This window comes from Pantherophis guttatus, chromosome 17 (assembly GCF_059756535.1).
Source record: "Pantherophis guttatus breed Tessera chromosome 17, ASM5975653v1, whole genome shotgun sequence".
NCBI classification, from domain to species: domain Eukaryota; kingdom Metazoa; phylum Chordata; class Lepidosauria; order Squamata; family Colubridae; genus Pantherophis; species Pantherophis guttatus.
The window spans coordinates 8076439-8095389 of NC_142079.1; the positions used below are offsets into that span (position 1 = coordinate 8076439).

At 47.8% G+C, this 18951-nt stretch overlaps 2 protein-coding genes across 9 annotated transcripts in view; both read left to right on the forward strand.

The window, feature by feature from the left end:
- Window positions 1-18951, forward strand: part of HIC2 (HIC ZBTB transcriptional repressor 2) — a 93888-nt gene that overhangs the window by 60439 nt on the left and 14498 nt on the right. For 3 of the 8 annotated variants that reach the window (XM_087880213.1, XM_087880214.1, XM_087880210.1), the window contains exon 3: window positions 17735-17846. The exons of the other annotated variants lie outside the window; for them this stretch is intronic. The gene's annotated coding sequence lies outside the window, so the exon portion shown is untranslated. The remainder of the gene's footprint in view (window positions 1-17734; window positions 17847-18951) is intronic. 8 annotated transcript variants of the gene reach the window in all.
- Window positions 1-18951, forward strand: part of UBE2L3 (ubiquitin conjugating enzyme E2 L3) — a 164121-nt gene that overhangs the window by 56315 nt on the left and 88855 nt on the right. The gene's annotated exons all lie outside the window — the stretch shown is intronic.

Consider the following 18951-nt stretch of genomic DNA (forward strand, 5'->3'; position numbering starts at 1 on the left):
TCCCTCCCTCCCTCCCTCCCTCCCTCCCTCCCTCCCTCCCTTCACAGTGGTTAACGAATGCAGCATTGCAGGCTAACTCAATGCTGACTGCCAATAGTTTGATTCTCACCAGCTCCAGGTTGACTCAGCCTTCCCTCCTTCCGAGGTTCGTAAAAATGAGGACCCGGATTGTTGGGGGCAAGAAGCTGACTCTGTAAAACCGCTTAGAAGAGGGCTGCAAAATTGACAAAATCCCCATCGGTCAATTGCAAAAGGCAAGTTTGCTTGGAACAGCTTACCTCCTGCGAGGAGATCTTTTAATACCATCCAACATTCATACATGCCTATCCCCGGTCCTTGGGAAGATCTCGATAGGTGGAGAAAAGTGACAAATCCAGGCTGACCAACCATAATAATAATAATAATACCATTTTCTAGAGCGAGTTTATGATTAGAATGGAAGTTAATGGTCTAGTAGACTGGAATGAACCTGTTGATGGATGATGGATGATGGGTGGGTGGGTGGGTGGGTGGGTGGATGGATGGATGGATGGATGATAGGCAGATAGGTAGGTAAGGTAAAGATAAAGGTTCCCCTCGGACATACGTGCTAGTCGTTCCCGACTCTAGGGGGCGGTGCTCATCTCCGTTTCAAAGCCGAAGAGCCAGCGCTGTCCAAAGACGTCTCCGTGGTCATGTGGCCGGCATGACTCAACACCGTAGGTGCACGGAACGCTGTTCCCTTCCCACCAAAGGTGGTCCCTATTTTTCTACTTGCATTTTTTACCTGCTTTCGAACTGCTAGGTTGGCCGAAGCTGGGACAAGTCACGGGAGCTCACCCCGTTAGGCGGCACTAGGGATTCGAACTGCTGAACTGCCGATCTTTCGTCTTAGCCACTGAGCCACCACGTCCCTCTAGATAGATAGATAGATAGATAGATAGATAGATAGATAGATGGATGGATGGATGGATGGATGGATGGATGGATGGATGGATGGATGGATGGATGGATGGATGGATGGATGCCATTTTTTATGTGAAGGTACAAACTTAAGTTAGGACTTGACCTGTGCTGCCACATTTTCTGCCATCATGACTCCAAAATTGGACATCGGGATGAGAGGAAGTTGAGGAGGGTGGCCTTAGAAGAAGACTCTAGAGACCACTTGCAACCTCAGCATAGTAGCTATCCCAGTTTTTCTCAGCGGTGGCCAGTTTTAAGATGGGTGGACTTCAGCTCTGGCTGGGGAATTCTAGGAGTTGAAGTCCACCCATCTTAAACTGGCGATGGTTGAGAAACATTGAGCTAGCTTAGGACCTTCCTTGGTCAATGTTTCTGCTACATTTTGAGGGCCAAATTACCGAGATCTCCAAATAAGCAAGATCTTGATTGTTCTGAAGAATGCCAGCTTTTTTTATTATTATTATTATTATTTTAAATTTGGAGAAGGTGGGATGGGGGGCAGAAGGAAGAGCATCCATCATGCAAGAATCGCAGGGGGATATCCAACGTTGGACTTCACGTTCTCCGGTCCATCCGTGGGATTCTCCTGGAGCCAACGCTATAGACTTTGGAGTTGGCTTCTTAAACCGCAGAAGACGTCACGTCATCTGCGTTCTCACATTTTAAAAGGGGGAAGGGGAATAATGGAGAAGAGATGGATGGATGGTCTGAGATGGGATGGATGCTCGGGGGAGGACCCCGGCGGCTGAGCGGGTGGGAAAGGAGCAAACTCAGGTGAATTGCACATCTGCAAACTCGATGGTGGGAAGAAACCTATTTAGTGTTGGGTTTCCATGGAAATGTTCTTTTGGCAAGCGTGCCCTCGCCCTCCCCGGCTCGCTTTCCTGTACATTTCCTGTTGTAATCATGTTGTTCCATCTTTTGGTCCAAGAAGACACATGTTTCATATTTTCACATAACCTCCTCCTGACCCATTTGGCAGACGAGCAGATACGGGCCCTGTCTCCTTCCTCTCCCTCTCTTCTACTCTTGATTGTAATGGCTTACCCAGAATGGAAAATGTACGTGTCACTTTGCTCTTCCCCTCCGTTGAGTGTGTGTGTGTATGTGTATTATCCCTTGGAACTTGGAATTGTTGGGAAAGAAGGTCAGCCAAGATCCAGGCATTTGATATTGCTCAGAAGGGAACTTCAGATTAGCTTCTTGGTTTGGATTGCTTCTTGGTTCCCAAGCTTTTCCTTAAAACCGTTGAGGGGGTTGTTGACTTTTGAACCAAGGGGTGGGGGGACCAAAAGTGAGGTGGGTCATCTCCCCAAGTTGGAAGAAACGCCCTTCGGGGCCCACCAAAGTTTTCCTTTCTGCTGTCGATGGAAGAGGTGAACCTCAGGTGCAAAGTTGGTCTTCTTGGGTTGAGCTACCTCATTGCCTTTGAGGGGAACTTCTTGGGAAGCCTTCTCTACCTTGTTGGCCTCCAGCTGTTGAGGAGAGAAGCCCAAGGACAATGCTGCTCTGGGAAAGACGGGATCCGGGATACACCCCTAAAGTTGTCCATTGAGAGAAGGTTGGCTGGGACCCATCATCCAGTCTGAAATTTGGTCATAATAGAAAACATCTCTAAGGGACACGGGGGCTCTGTGGCTAAGACGCTGAGCTTGTCGATCGAAAGTTCAGCGGTTCGAGTCCCTAGTGCCGCGGAACGGGGGGAGCTCCCGTGACTTCTGCCAACCTAGCAGTTCGAAAGCACGTTAAAAAAACACGCAAGTAGAAAAATAAGGACCACCTTTGGTGGGAAGGTAACGGAGTTTCGTGCGCCTTTGGCATTGAGTCATGCCGGCCACATGACCACGGAGACGTCTTCGGACAGCGCTGGCTCTTGGGCTTTGAAACGGAGATGAGCACTGCCCCCTAGAGCCGGGAATAACTAGCACAATATGTGCGAGGGGAACCTTTACCTTTACCTGAGAAATCATCTGATACTCTGTGGTTGAAGATGGTGCCATTTTTCTGTTGGCATCTCTGCGGAGGACACGTTCTCGGTTTCCGTTGTGTAAATTACAATCGGAAACGGGTTTCCTTGTGGACCAGGAAAAAAAAAAACACCAGGGATCATTGGTTAGTTTTTAATGACACAGATCATCCTCCTCAAATCTGGGTGGATTTAAGAGAATTTGAACTCTAAATAGGGAAACGAACCGGATATTCTGTGCTAATTTTCTTGCCGCCTCTGGATGTTGAGCGAAGAATCGCTCAGTGAAAACCGAAGCACAGATAGTGCTCGACTTACGATCACAGTTTTGAGCCCAACATTTCCTACTGCCAATCAAGACAAAGCTTTAAGTGAGACTTTGCTCCGTTTTATGACTTTCGTGGCCATGGTTGGTAAGTCGATCGCTGCAATTGTCAAATTAGTGACATAGTTGTTAAGCGAAGCAGTGTCCCTATTGACTTCAGTTGCAAAAGGGGATCACATGGCCCCAGGACACTACAACCGTTGTAAATATGAGTTGCCAAGCGTCAGACTTTGGATCACTTGACCATGGGGATGCCACAACGGTCGTAAGAGTGAAAATGGATTGTAAGTCACTTTTTTTTTTTTTTACAGCTATTGTAACTTCAAATGGTCACTGAACAAATTAAGTTGGGGGCTATCTGTATTGTTCCCAATAATCTTAAATCGGTTCGGTGCTTCCAACGAGTGGTGCGCTGGCCTAGAGGTGGAGCTCTTGCCTGACAATCAGGAGGCTGTGAGTTCGATCCTAGGTAGAGGCAGATATTTCTCTCTCTGGGCACACTGAGAATAGAGCTGCTGAATATAACTCCGCACTGGTGACAGGAAAGGCATCCGGCCAGTAAAACACACTGCTAGCTCCATTCAGTTGCCCAGACTCCACCCCGCAAGGGATGATGGGGTCATTAAAAGAGGAGGATGAGTTTAGTGCTTGCAACATCCCTCTTTTTTTTTTGATGGGAGATCCGAAGATCTCTGGGGAGACGAGACTTGGACATACAGCCGCGGAGAATCTGTGTGGCCCTATGGCCACCCTTGAAAAGTCTTGAAATATTCCGTCTGAATATTTCTAGCATCTCCTCCCAAGCTTGCAGATTGCAGACCGGCGCATCTGCAGAACAATGCAGAGAAACCGCAAGCCCATTGCATTAATAATACAAGACTAGCTGGTTCTTTGTTTAACCCATCAGGGAGAGAGTCGCTGGCGCTTCTCAAACTGGTTATGGCACCTGCAGTATTACGCGTGAGTAATCCTCGTTGTAGGAGCTGCCTTGAGATTGTCCTTTGCACGCCACTCGGCTCTCCGAGGAAATCAGGTTCTGGAGCGTGCTCAAAAGAGCAACAAAGATGATAAAGGATCTTGAGGCTAAATCATATGATGAACAGGATTGCGGGGGGACAGGACATGATAGTAGGGATGAGCGGCGTGGTGGCTTATTGGCGAAGACCCTCGCCTCCCACTCGGAAAGTGGAGAGTTCCAAAACGAGGTAGCGACAGATGTTTCTTTCCCAAAGTGCAAAGGAAAAATATCTGCTGTGAACTCCGGGTAGGTGTCAGGAAGGGCATCCGGCCAGTAAAGGCTCAGCTCCATCCAGTCGCTCCGACTTTACCCCAAATTTTAAGGGGTTACGTTAAAGAGGGAATTGTAGTAGTCTTCCAATATTGAAACGGAGGTGATACGGAGAAGAGGGGATTGACTTATTCTCCAAAGCACCAGAGGGGCAGGACAAGAAATAATGGGTGGAAGCTTGTTAAAAAGAGGAGTTAGAAGTAAGGAGAAATTTCCTGACGGCAAGAGCAATTAATCAATGGAATAGCTTGCCTCTCAAAGTCATGGGGGCTCCATCACTGGAGGTTTCAGAAATAGACTGGACAACAACCAGTTGACCAGGATGATATAAAGCAGTGATGGCTAACCATTTTTCTCCTTGGGTGCCAAAAGCATGTGATAGCGCACGCACGCGGGCCCACACCCATAATGCAATGCCCCCCTGCATGCCCCACCCCCTACACATATATGCGCGACTCCTCTGCACCCTGTTTTGGGCCTAGCAGGCCTCCCTGAAGCCTCCGGAGGCCGGAAACAGCCTGTTTCGGACTTCCAGTACGCCCATTTTTCACCCTTCCAGAACCTTGTATTTACCTGGCATCCAAAAGAGGCCACATGGAGACTCCTGGGAGGGGCCTGGCGGCATGGGCATGTGCGCACGCCTCTCGCATGCATGGGAGAGACCCGAAAATCAGCTGGCCAGCGGGAGGCGCGCGCGCATGAGTGGTACAGCTGATCTAGGGCGATGGCTCGCGTGCCCACAGAAATGGCTCCGTGTGCCATCTGTGGGTTCGCCATCACGGGTATAAGGTCTCCTGCCTTGAGCAGGGGGTTGGACTAGAAGATCTCCAAGGTCCCTTCCAACCCAATGATTCCAGGTTCTCTTGCAAGGTTCCATCCTCCTCCTCCTCCTCCTCCTCCTCTCCTGCATGTGTTCGGTTTGGTGCCTCTCTTCTCCCTTTGGGAGGTGTTCAGCTGTGGAACACGTGGGCGCCGGATTAGGTGTCTTTAGCACATGGGTCCCGTGTCGGATTACATCACCAGCCCCTTAATTTTGCCTCTGCTTTCTCCCCCCTCCCCTTCCCCCCACCCCCATTGAAAATCTGGGCCAGCGCAGACATTCTAGCTTGCCCGAGGAGCAAATTGGAAACCCTGGTGACTTCCTACATTTGAACTCGTTCGGTCCGTTAGCTCAGATATTCCGCTCCGCTTGGTACCATGCTTGTGGGCCCTTTTCCTTTCCAAAATATTCGTTTTGGCAGCTGCCGTGGAAGCAATGCTTCGTTTTCCAGGTCTCATCTCCTGATTGCTTCCAGAGAGAGTGGCGGTGGTGCCAAAAAAAGTTTTCTTCTCCATCCTGATCCATGCCAGATGTTCTCGCAATCTCAGCATAAGATCTCTCACGGGCATATCGCGATTCTGGACAGTACTTTCCTGCTGAAAAATGGGTGCTCTTCCATGCTGGGTGCTGCTCTGAATAGACCTTTTCCCATTCCTTAATTTTATTTTATTTTTGGGACGGTCTGAGCATCACCTCCGTGCTCGGAGGTGGTATTCAGCCGGTTCGGCGAACTGGTAGTGGCGAACTGCGGATGGGCCCGCCCACCTGCCTGGGTGCAATCCCGTCCTATATCGCTGTGTTTTTGACACCGCATGTATGCCTGGACGACGCGCGTGAGCGAATTGCCGTGTTTTGTGACGCCGCGCGGATGTGCGTGCTCACATTTCCAGTGCTGGGCGAACCGGTGGTAAAATGATGTGTAACCCACCTCTGTCCGTGCTGGTGTCTCTTATTTGCTCATCCTCAAGAGATCCTCTTTTTAAAACAAAAATGACATCTCTCGTTCTCTTTCTTTGAAGCCCTACAAATCAGTTTCAATTTACCCGAGACGGGGTGGGCGTACAGGATCCAATTCGGGCCAAACATTTGCTTTTTTCGGAGGTCCCTCTGCCAAGGGACGAGCCCCCGAGTGCCAAGTGTGCATTCTTGGAGCACAAATGTTCAGTGGCTCGATGCATTCTCCGAGGGTCAGAGGCCAAGGGGGTTGCCGTGCGCTTTCGAAAATATCTTTTCAAATAGTTATGAGATACCCCGATAGGGCGAACTCCAGCTGGTGAGCCGAGGTAGGACGCCTAATCCTTGGCTGGACGTCTCCTCTCTGCAAATGTGTCAGTCGATATTTAAAGGGACACACCTGTTAAGGGTGTTGCATGCTTTGGGAAAGCGGGGAGGGGGCGTGTGGGAAAGGGGGTGGGGGGTGGTGTTCCATTTTTCATCCGCAGGTAGTCCTCAATTTACGACCGCAATTGAGCCCGAAATGCATGAGGTCCACGATAGACAGTTTGAGGTTGAAGCTGTGAGGGTTTGAGGCTGTAACAACGGAGGCAGGTAGAGCATTCCAGGTGTTTACCGCTCTGTTGCTGGAGTCGTATTTTCTGCAGTCGAGTTTGAAGCGGTTTACTTTGAGTTTGTATCGATGGTTTGCCTGTTTACTATTGCGGTTTTTTTTTTTTAAAAAAAATTTGATTTATATGCCGCCCTTCTCCGGAGACTCAGGGCGGCTTACAATGCGCTAAGCAATAGCCTTCATCCTTTTGTATATTTATACAAAGTCAGTTTATTGCCCCCACAAACCGGGTCCTCAATTTACCTACCTTAGAAAGGATGGAAGGCTGAATCAACCTTGAGCCTTGGAGAGATTCGAACTTACTTTAATTGCAGACAGTTGGTGTTAAATTACAATGCTTAGTCTGCAGAGCTATCCAGGCTCCTCTGGATAGCTCTGCTACAAGTCTTAAACTGGTTGAGGAATTCTGGGAGTTTTTTTTTTTTTAATTTGATTTATATGCCTCCCTTCTCCGGAGACTCAGGGCGGCTTACAATGCGCTAAGCAATAGCCTTCATCCTTTTGTATATTTATACAAAGTCAGTTTATTGCCCCCACAAGCTGGGTCCTCAATTTACCTACCTTAGAAAGGATGGAAGGCTAAGTCAACCTTGAGCCTGGCGAGATTCGAACCTGCAGTAATTGCAGGCAGCTGGTGTTAATAACAGGGTGCTTTAGACCACTGTACTATCAAGGCTTTTTGAAACTTCGGTTGAAACCGAAGAAGTCATTGACGGGCAAGACGTTGTAGCAGACAATTTTTGTGTACTATGCTTCAATCGGACCGCAGGCAAGGCGATTCCAGATTGTCATTGCAGTTGTTATAAATTAGTAACCTGGTTGTTAAGTGAGTCTTGCTTCCCCATTGACTTCGCTCGTCCGAAGGTCGCCAATGTGGACCCCCGGGAAACGCTGCAGCCATCATAAATACGAATCGCTTGCCAAGCGTCCGAATTTTGATCACGCGACATTGGGGATGCTGCAGTGATTGTAAGTGTGAAAAGTGGCCAGAAGTCGTTTTTCTTTTCAGTGCTGCGGTAACTTCAAACGGTCGCTAAATGAACTGTTGTAAAACGAGGATTACCTGTACAGGAAGTCCACGCTGGCGAAATGAGCTTCAGCCTTCTTAACGTCCAGAGATGTTTAACACTTGGAAGCAGGGGTGGCCTGCTGGGGGTTCGTAGGGGTTCGGGAGAACCTCTAGCTAAGATTCTGTGCACTTCGGAGAACCCCCACTTCCCACTCCTGGCTGGCCCTGCCCACCCCTCCCCACCCCTGCGAGGAGTCCCCACATGGCCTGTTTTGGATGCAGGTAAGTGCAGGGCACGGAGGCTCGGGGAGGGCAAAAAACGGGCCTACCGGAAGTTTGGGAAGGCCTGAAATAAGCCCGTTCCCAGCCTCCAGAGGGCCTCTGGAGCCTGGGGAGGCTGTTTTCTCCCTCCCGGAAGTTCAAGAAAAGCCTACAGAACCCGGGGAGGACAAAAACTCCCCCCAAGTGGTGCAGGAGGCTGACTAGGCCACGCCCACCCAGCAACCGGGCAGAGAACCCCTTGCTAAAATGTTTGAAGCCCACCCCTGCTTGGAAGTGGTCAAAAGAAGACGCGTCTCTAATTTACTGAATTTTGAGGAAGGAGGAGGTTCAGCAGAATCCGATGCTCTCTATTATAGCCGATCTCAATAAAACTAGAGATTGATTTTGGTCAGGTCTCGTTAGCAGGCGTGACACTTCTTCTCAGTTGCAATCCAGGCAAACATTTAAAAAAAAACGAAAAAAAAAACCCCTTCTCTGCAATCCATCAACCGAAAACTTAGGACTCAGCTCTTTGGTTATCATGAGTCAGGGAGAAAAACCGCCATCAGTTCATTCATCATCTCCTGATTTCGCAGCTCCGTTACGGATTTGCGTCCCTCTGGAACTCTCCGACAAGCCAACATTTGCAAAAAAAAAGAGGAGAGAAACTCCGCTTGATGGACGGAGAGAAGACGAAATCTCTCTCCGGGATCAACGTCAAGGGCTCTCCAAAACTCTTGAGCCAAGTTTTCAAGTTCGTTCCAGCCAGTAAAATCTTAAAACTGACACAACTGTGGCTTATTCAACAAATCCTGGTTTTTAGTAAGATGACCGAAGTACGGTCACACGGGAAGGTTTTTTAAGAACAGATTGGACGGCCATTTGTCTGAAATGGTATAGAGTTTCCTGCCGGAGCAAGGAAGACCTAGTCCAAAAATTCACGTAACAGCTGTCTCACCTAGCAACATAAATGTTGGGATCCATTGTGGTCGTAATTCGAGGACTACCTGTATATCTCCATCAAGGTCATCTTCATTAGTCTCTACAGCAGGGGTGTCAAACTCGAGGCCCTCGGGCCGAATCCGTCCCACGGGGTGCTTAAATCTGGCCCCCAGGGCTGGCCTGGAAAAAGCAAAGGACCGGCCCGTGAGGCCTCTGGCAGCCAGCCAAAATGGGGGGCACGGGGGTGCGTGAAATTTTGAGTAGTTCGGAGAACTGGTAGTAAAAATTCTGACTGGCCCCGCTCCCATCTATTCTCTGCCTCCCGAGTCCCAGCTGATCTGGAGGAAATGGGGATTTTGCAGTAACCTTCCCCTGGAGTGTGGAGGGAATGGAGATTTTACAGTATCCTTCCCCTGGAGTGGGGAGGGAAGGGGGATTTTACAGTATCCTTCCCCTGGAGTGGGGAGGGAATGGAGATTTTACAGTATCCTTCCCCTGGAGTGGGGAGGGAATGGGGATTTTGCAGTATCCTTCCCCTGGAGTGGGGAGGGAATGGGGATTTTGCAATATCCTTTCCCCTGGTGTGGGGAGGGAATGGAGATTTTACAGTATCCTTCCCCAGGAGTGGGGAGGGAATGGAGATTTTACAGTATCCTTCCCCAGGAGTGGGGAGGGAATGGGGATTTTGCAGTATCCTTCCCCTGGAGTGGGGAGGGAATGGGAATGGGGATTTTGCAATATCCTTTCCCCTGGTGTTGGGAGGGAATGGAGATTTTACAGTATCCTTCCCCAGGATTCTGGGAGTTGAAGTCCACCCATCTTCAAGCTACCAAGTTGAGAAACCCTGTTGTAGAGGGACAATTCATCAGTAACTTCGCCGGGATCCCAAGATTTAAAAAACCCCAAGACGTCAGCCCCTAAATAACTTTCGTAGAAACTTAAACACTGTTTCTAAGCCCTGTTGTGTGATTGTCGTAGCGGCCAAACCAGTTCAGCTTGCCTTCCGTCTCGAGACACAACTTGGAAGCTGCCTTAGCAAAAAAAAAGAAAAAGAAAAAAAGGGGGGGGATTCTTTTGACAAAATTGTGCAACTGTCTTCAAACTCCAGACCTACCTTTGCTAGTTGTTTTAAGTTGCTTTGTACACAATAGAATGTAAAAAAGAGAGGAGTGGTTTTTTGAGAGGGGGGTGGGTGTTGTTTTAAAGGCAGGATTTCGTTATGTTAAAAAAAATCTGTTGGCTTCAACACTTCTGGCAAATTTAATTCAAGTCGTATTTCCTGAATTTCAAACTAGACCGTGCTTAGATGGATGGTCTTTCACCCATCCTAATAGACCTTTTGAAATGTGCATTTAATAAAAAAACGATCCCCGAAACATGTAAAATTCCAAAGGGGAATTAGTTTGGGGAAAAAAACCCTGTCTATATTAGAGGGACACAGTGGCTCAGTGGCTAAGACGCTGAGTTCGGCAGTTCAGCGGTTCGAATCCCTAGTGCCGCGTAACAGGGTGAGCTCCCGTGACTTGTCCCAACTTCTGCCAACCTAGCAGTTCGAAAGCAGGTAAAAAATAGAAGTAGAAAAATAGGGATCACCTTCGGTGGGAAGGTAATGGCGTTCCGTGCGCCTTTGGCATTGAATCATGCCAGTCACATGACCACGGAGACATCTTTGGACAGCGCTGGCTCTTTGGCTTTGAAACGGAGATGAGCACCGCCCCCTAGAGTCGGGAACGACTAGCACATATGTGCGAGGGGAACCTTTCCCTTTCCCTTGGGAGGGAGGAGGGGTCAGCATGGTGCACTTGTCAATCTTCCATCTGGTGTGAAATGGTCGGTGGGAATGTCCTTGAGAGGCAGCAGGAGGAAGAGCTCCAGCTAAAGCAGGGATCTGATAAGAGACATCTCAGCCCACAGAAAGAAAAGGGGTGAGGGAAGCACCTTCTAAGGGATGCTGAGGGGAGAGGAGGGAACAGGCGAGGAGAGGATAGAGAAAGGAAATAGAGAAGGTGGGAAGGTAACAGCGTTCCGTGCACCTTTGGTGTTGAGTCCTGCCGGCCACATGACCACGGAGACGTCTTTGTACAGCGCTGGCTCTTGGGCTTTGAAACGGAGATGAGCACTGCTCCCTAGAGTCGGGAACGACTAGCACAATATGTGCGAGGGGAACCTTTACCTTATTAGATAAAAGACCATTCCAGAATATGTACAGGTGTTGTTTTTTTAAAAAAAAACAAACTACAAAACGATACGGGTCCAGAAAAACAATATAAGAGGAGCAGATTAAGGAGCTGGAAATTAAATCTGAGAGTACTGTTTTGCGAGACAAAATGTTAAAACGCAGCATTAGGTTAAAAACTTTTCTCCAAAATAGTTCGGTTTCCTTTCAGATTCTATCACTCGCTTGGCCTTTTTAATAAGCTTCGGCGCTGAATTTAATACTGTTTAGCGTGGTCTGTCTCAGCCTGCCGAGACTTTAATTCTGTTTTTTGAAGGCAATTAAAAAAAAAGGATGAACATTGCCTGGCCTCTCTGAGCCGCTTCACATCCTGATTTTTTTGCGGTCGGGTCTCGAGCGTCAAAAATCTAAAATCTTGCTTACAGCCAAGGTGGGTAAGGGAAGATGTTGAAGATATGTACAACAAACACAAAATGTGGACGAAGCAGAGTTCTTTGTCCTCTTTCACATTTTAACTTCTCATTTACCGTATTTTTCGGACTATAAGATGCACTTTCCCCCTCAAAAAGAGTGAATGGAAATGTATGTGCTTCTTATAGACTGAATACAGCCCTGTTTTTGGCCTCCCGAAACCACCCTGTACGTCCCGTTTTCACCAAAAACGGGCTCGTTTTTGGTGAACAGGACGTGTGAAGGGTTTGGGAGGCCTGCAAGAGTGCTCCTAGGGCCTGGGGAGGGCAAAAACGGGATGTGTGGGAGGCTCAGGAGGCCAAAAACGGGCTCGTTTTTGGTGAAAACAGGACATGTGAAGGGTTTGGGAGGCCTGCAAGAGTGCTCCTGGGGGCTGGGGAGGGCAAAAACGGGATGTGTGGGAGGCTCAGGAGGCCAAAAACGGGCTCGTTTTTGGTGAAAACAGGACATGTGAAGGGTTTGGGAGGCCTGAAGAGTGCTCCTGGGGGCCGGGGAGGGCAAAAACGGGATGTGTGGGAGACTCAGGAGGCCAAAAACGGGCCTGTTTTTGGTGAAAATGGGACGTGTGAAGAGTTTGGGAGGCCTGCAAGAGTGCTCCTGGGGGCCGGGGAGGGCAAAAACCCGTCGCACGGAGGCCAAAAACGTTCTTTTCTTTAAACCATTGTTTTCTTCTTTGAAATGTAGGTGCGTCTTCTACTCTGGTGCGTCTTATAGTCCGAAAAATATAGTAAACTGAGCCTGCAGAGGCTCAGGATGATGGAGGGGGAAAAAAAAAAAGAACATTAGCTAATGAGAACGTGAGTTTTAAAGATGTTTCGCTTCTCATCCAAGAGGCTGAAGTGCTGAAGAAAGCTTCTTGGAGGGGAAGCGAAACGTCTTCAAAGAAAAACCAGAAAGTCCAGTCGGCTCTTGAAAAAAGCCTGCCGTGTGCGCGAAGGGATCGTGCTCCGGAAAAGCCGAACTTCCAGGTTCTGGCATGAATGCGCACCTGATAATCAGCTGGCCGGCAGGCATTCGTACACCAGTTTTCGGCACAGCTTCATGCGCGAAGGAAGCTGATTGTAGTGCACGCACACATGCGTGCCAGAAACCCCAGAAGACAAACGGGCAAGGCCACGCGTGCTGGGTGACATGGCTTCACGTGCCACTTTGGGCACGCGTGCCACAGGTTTGCCATCACGGAATTAGGACAAGGTTGTCCAAACTCGGTCACTTTTAAGACTGATGGACTTCAACTCCCAGAGTTCTCCAGTCAGCAAACTTGGTTGGAGAGAATTCTGGGAATAAAAATCCACAGTTTTTAAAAAGTTGCCAAGTTTGAAAAACGTTGACTAAGGACGCTTGTTTAGGTAAGACGATACAGGTAATCCTCAACTTAGAAGCAATTCACTTAGTGACCGTTCAGAATGACAAAAGGCATTGAAAAAAGGGACTTGTGACCATTTTTCACACTTAATGACCCAAAGTCACGTGATTTACATTCAGATCCTTGGCAACTGACTCATAGTTATGACCCAAGGTCACACAATCCCCTTTTGTGACAAGCAAAGTCAATGGATTCACTTAACAGCCTGGATAGCTCAGGAGACTAATGCATTGTAATTTAACTCCAGCTGTCTGCAATTAGTAAGTTCGAATCTCGCCAGGCTCAAGGTTGACTCAGCCTTCCATCCTTTCTAAGGTAGGTAAATTGAGGACCCGGTTTGTGGGGGCAATAAGCTGACTTTGTATAAATATACAAAAGTATGAAGGCTATTGCTTAATGCATTGTAAGCCGCCCTGAGTCTCCGGAGAAGGGCGGCATATAAATCAAATTTTAAAAAACAAAAAAAACAAAAAAAAGGTGTTACTAATTTAACTACTGGAAGTTGTTTATTTAACAAACATGTCCAAAAAAAAAAAAAGTCGTAAAATGGGGCAAAAACTCACTTAACAAATTTCCCACTGAGCAACATAAATTCTGGGCTCCATTGTGGTCATAAATCGAGAACTACTTGAGTATCTTGGTCCCAAATTGACAGTTTGCAAAAGCTTAATCCCTTGCACCGCACACGCTGTTGCATCAAAAAAGAATGCTTGTTGAATGGGTTCATTCTAATTATTTTGGAGTAATTAAATCTCTTTTAAAAGGGGGAGTGTGAGCCCGGTGCCGGCTAAAGCTTTTGAGCTAGGTCTCTTGAGATTTCATCATTCCTTTATATGAAAAGCCAGAATGCAATCACCAAATAGATGTAATTACATAATTAAGATAAGAAAAAAATTCACAGATTGATGAAACGTTCTCTCCCGTCCCACCCACGGTGCCCCCCCCACAGTTGGTCTTTGTTCTCTTGAATCTCTTCTTCTTCCCCGGTGCAAATTGATATAAAAATATAATTCTATTTTTAAAAGGGGTTAAAATAACCGGGATTGATAAACCATCTGAGTCTCAGCCTGTCCATTTCAGTCAATCAAAAAAAGTTGCTTCTATTTCAGCAAGGAGAATAGAAATAGATGTTTTGCCAAGCTTTGTGGCTTCCATTAGGTTGGCTTCTCTCCTTGGTGAGTTTCCATCCGTTGCTTCTTGTCCTGCCTTCAGGTGCTTTGGAGAATAGCTTGACTCCCTCTTCTTTGGGGCAGCCCCTGAGATATTGGAAGACTGCTATCAGGTCTCCCCTAGTCCTTCTTATTACGTCCCAAATCTGAAAAGTTTGAAGAGATTGAATGAAGAAGCTTGATGCTGAAAAGCAGAGATTCTTAGAACTTTTTAATCACAGTTAAAGACGTTGTAAAAGGAACATGGTGGCTCAGTGCCTAAGACGCTGAGCTTGTCGATCGAAAGGTCGGCAGTTCAGCGGTTCGAGTCCCTAGTGCCATGGAATGGGGTGAGCTCCCGTGACTTCTCCCAGCTTCTGCCAACCTAGCAGTTCGAAAGCACTTAAAAAATGCAAGTAGAAAAAATAGGGACCACCTTTGGTGGGAAGGGAACAGTGTTCCGTGCGCCTTTGGCGTTGAGTCATGCCGGCCACATGACCACGGAGACGTCTTCGGACAGCGCTGGCTCTTCGGCTTTGAAACGGAGATGAGCACCTGCCCCCTAGAGTCGGGAACGACTAGCACATATGTGTGAGGGGAACCTTTACCTTTACCTTAAAGACGCTGTAGCATGGAAAGGAGGTGTGAATTTGGGAGTTATAGCAATGGTTGTTGTGAAGAAACCGGCCGCCATGTTGTAATGGTGGGGGATCTTTTGAACTAGGATTGCTATCAAGGTTTTGGAGATCAACATTTAAGATATTGATCAGGTTTTGCACAGGTGTTTTGCCACAGGGCAGTTGTTGAAGATGTGTCCGCAGTTCAGATCAGTTCAACATTTTCAATCAAGGATGTCCAACTGTGGCAACTTTAAGACCTGTGGACTTCAACTCCCAGAATTCCCCAGCCAGCCACTTCCTAAAAGTTGGGGAAAAACTGAAAACATCATGGAGCCATCATGTGCAGTGGTGTACGGCCGATGCACACAAACTTCAGGTTGGTGTTTTTCAACCAGCAAACCCCCACATTTCTCAACTTTTAAGATGAATGGACTTCAGCTCCCAGAATCCCCCAGCTGAGGGGGGGGATGTTGGCTGAGGGGTTCTGGGTGTTGAAGTCCATATATGCTGGCTGGGCGAATTCTGGGCGTTGGAAGTCCACAAGTCTTAAAAGTTGCCACGGTTGGACATCCCTGATCTAAAATGTTGAACCGATGCTAACGCATCTTAAACAATTTTAACATCCTTCGCAGAAAACCTGTTAAATATCTCGGTACTTATCTCCCGAAGCCTAGAAAACCCAATTACTAGGAATCCATAAAACTGGAATTTATTTATTTATGCATTGCACATTCTTTGATAAACCCTGTATAGAAGGAGTGGAGCCTCGCGTGCAGGAATTGTATTTGTTTCTGTAGAGATTCAGATTAGAACTTTTTGCTGGCCAGAAGCTTAAATTGACACACACACATATATATATATTTTCTTAACATTTCGGCAAACACAAGAATTCTCATGCTTGCTTGCTTTTCTGACGGTGGCTTCAGTTTTAAACCTTTCTCAAATATCGACCTTGGAGTAAAATCACCTCCTTACAGAGCAGACAATCCCACAACTATCTTTTAAATGACTTCTTCTGGAGCATCTTGTTTTTCTTTGATTTTTGATTTTTTTTTGGCCTATCGTAATTTCTTTTTTTTTTCCTCCGCTCATTCACCATTGTTCTCCTTTTTTTTTTTTTTAAAAAAAAAGGCACTTTTAAAGTCTCAATTCAGGGAGAGTTGTTTCCATACAGGTAGCCCTCGACTTAGGACGACAATGGAGCCCCAGAATTTCTTGTTGTTAAGCGAAACAGTGGTTGAGCGAGTTTTGCCCCATTTCGCGAATGTTCTCGCCACCGTTGTTAAGTGAGTCACTGCAGTGGTTAAGTTAGTCCCACTGGGTTGGGAAGTGAATCTGGCTTGGCCCTGATCGCCTGACCTTGGAACACTGCGTCCGTCATAAAAAGGAGCCAATTGCCAAGGGTCTGTAAGTCACTTTTTTTCAGTGCCGTTGTAACTTCAAACTGTCACTAAATGAAACGTCGTTAAAACGAGGAGTACCTGCAATGGGATGCACCCTGGTCATGTTAGGACACATCAGAAGAAAAGCTAAGTCAGTTATTTTAGCCGGGCTCCTGTTTTTTCTAGGGAAGGGATAGTTCTCCGCGGAGCGTGTCCCATTTCACTTTGAAAGCACGCAACATTACTCATGGCATTAGACTTGTGAGTCTTGAAATCATGGGAATATCTAGATTAAAAGGTTGCATCAGGTTGCGTGTGTACATGAAAGAGAGAACGAGCTATCGCTGGCATTGAGGGAAGCACGCAACACATTGCAGCATCTTTCTCTGTAGGCGTTTGGAACACACGTCCCATCATCCCTGACTGCCGGCCATGGTCGTTGCTAATAATCCAGAACGTTTTGGAGGGACCACGTCTAGGGAAAAAGGGTTGGGTGAAAGACAAGTTAATTCCTCTTTCAGATTGCCTTAGACACCTCAAAAGCTACCCTTTTATTTAATTTGGTGATTGGTTTTGCCACTAAAAGTGGTTCAAAGAATAGGATATTTTTGCAAAAAAATGACCTCTTTTTTTGGTAAAATTAGTGGCAGGCGGGGAAGTCGAGTCACAAGAAGCCAAGATCCAGGACAAAAGGATGTGAGGACTCGCCATTCTGTGGGGAAAAGGATTAGTGAGCTCACGGGCCACAACAATTTTTAAGCTGTGTGGACTTCAACCTCCAGAATTCCTCAGCCAGCATATGTGTGGCCTTCAACTCCCAGAATCCCCCAGCCCGGATTCTGGGAGTTGAAGTCCACCCGTCTTAAAGTTGATGAACTTTGACTTCGCTGGTTGAAGTACACCAACCTGAAGTTCTCGTGCATCGGTCACACGCTGCTGCACAAGACGGCTCCAGGGTGTCCTTGGTCTTCCCCCAAATTTTAGGTATCCATGCCCCGTGTAGTAGTAGTGAAATCCTACTGGTTCGCACCGGTTCAGGAGAACTGGTAGTAAAAAAAAAAAGCTACCAGTTCGTCCGAAGCGGTATTTCCGACGATCAGCTGTGCCGCACGATTTATATCCTGCTTTCTAACGAATCTAAATCATGCGGCACAGCTGTTCTCCCTCGCTGTTCTACTTACCGTCAAACGGCTCATTTTCCGCAGAAAACGCGCGTTTGGTGTGCGTTTGGCGGGCAGCGAACCGGTAGCGACCCACGGACGATTTCACCACTGCCGTATAGGCCTGTTCCAAGGAGCACCCTGCCCCCTTCTCAAGCTTTAAACCGAGAATTCAGAATTGACATATTCCTCCCTCCCTCTCCTATCTCTCTGTCTCTCTCCCCTTCCCCCTTTCTGATTGCTACGGACGTTTCCGTTTGATTTCAGTCTCTTAATTACATTTAACAGTGAACCCCGCTGGTTCTCCATTCAGCATGCAGGTTGTGTGTTCAATGGAACGGCATGGGGACCGTCGGAGGGTCTGGAATGGAGTTACCTTTAGCCCCGGCTACCTGCCATGGTAAGCGGCAACCGCAACAGGACTAGCCTGCCTTTTTAACCACCAATCCTCCCGCCAGGCCTTCACGTGTGCATCAGGTACCCCCTCCCCGTCTTCTCCCCGTACCCCTTTCCTCCTCCTTCGCGCTTTTCGCTTGGACTCAGCTTTTGCATGGCAGTTGTTTAAGTGGGTTCCCACGTGTCCGTGACCCATTTTACGACTGAGCCGTGGTGGCACAGTGGTTGGAATGCAGTAAGGTAAAGGTAAAGGTTCCCCTCGCACATATGTGCTAGTCGTTCTTGACTCTAGGGGGCGGTGCTCATCTCTGTTTCAAAGCCGAAGAGACAGCGCTGTCCGAAGACGTCTCCCTGGTCATGTGGCGGCATGACTCAACGCCAAAGGCGCACGGAACGCTGTTGCCTTCCCACCAAAGTTGGTCCCTATTTTTCTACTTGCATTTTTTACGTGTTTTCGAACTGCTAGGTTGGCAGAAGCTGGGACAAGTCACGGGAACTCACCCCGTTATGCGTCACTAGAGATTCGAACCGCCGAACTGCCAATTTTTCTGATCGACAAGCTCAGCATCTTAGCCACTGAGCCACCGTGTCCCTTATGGAATGCGATATTGCAGGCTAATTCACTGTCCACTGACAGGCGTTCGATCCTGACTAGTTCAAAGTTGACTCAGCCTTCCGTCCATCCAAGGTCGGTAAAATGACGACCCAGATTGTTGGGGGCAAGAGGCTGACTCTGTAAACCGCTTAGAGAGAGCTGTAGAGAGAGTGCCCCCAGTGCAAAAGCTTCACAAGCTTTTCCTTCTGCATTTTTTGACTTGCGCGACCCGATCGGTGGCTTCTCTGCGGTATGAACCTGCCAGGGTTGAACTCAGCACAAGCTGCCTTCAGCAGCCACGAACAAAGTCTGCTTTGCTTGCTGGGATTTTGAGATGAAGCCTAAGGAGCATTTTGCTATTAAGATGAACCCAAAAGTAAGAGAAGAGGGTATTGCGAAGAAGCAACGTGTATTTTGTTCTGGGAGCATGATGGCTCAGCGGGTAGAGACGCTGGACTGGTCGGCTGGAAAGCTGAGCCCCCTGGGTTCGAGACCCGAGTGCTTGAGCAATGGG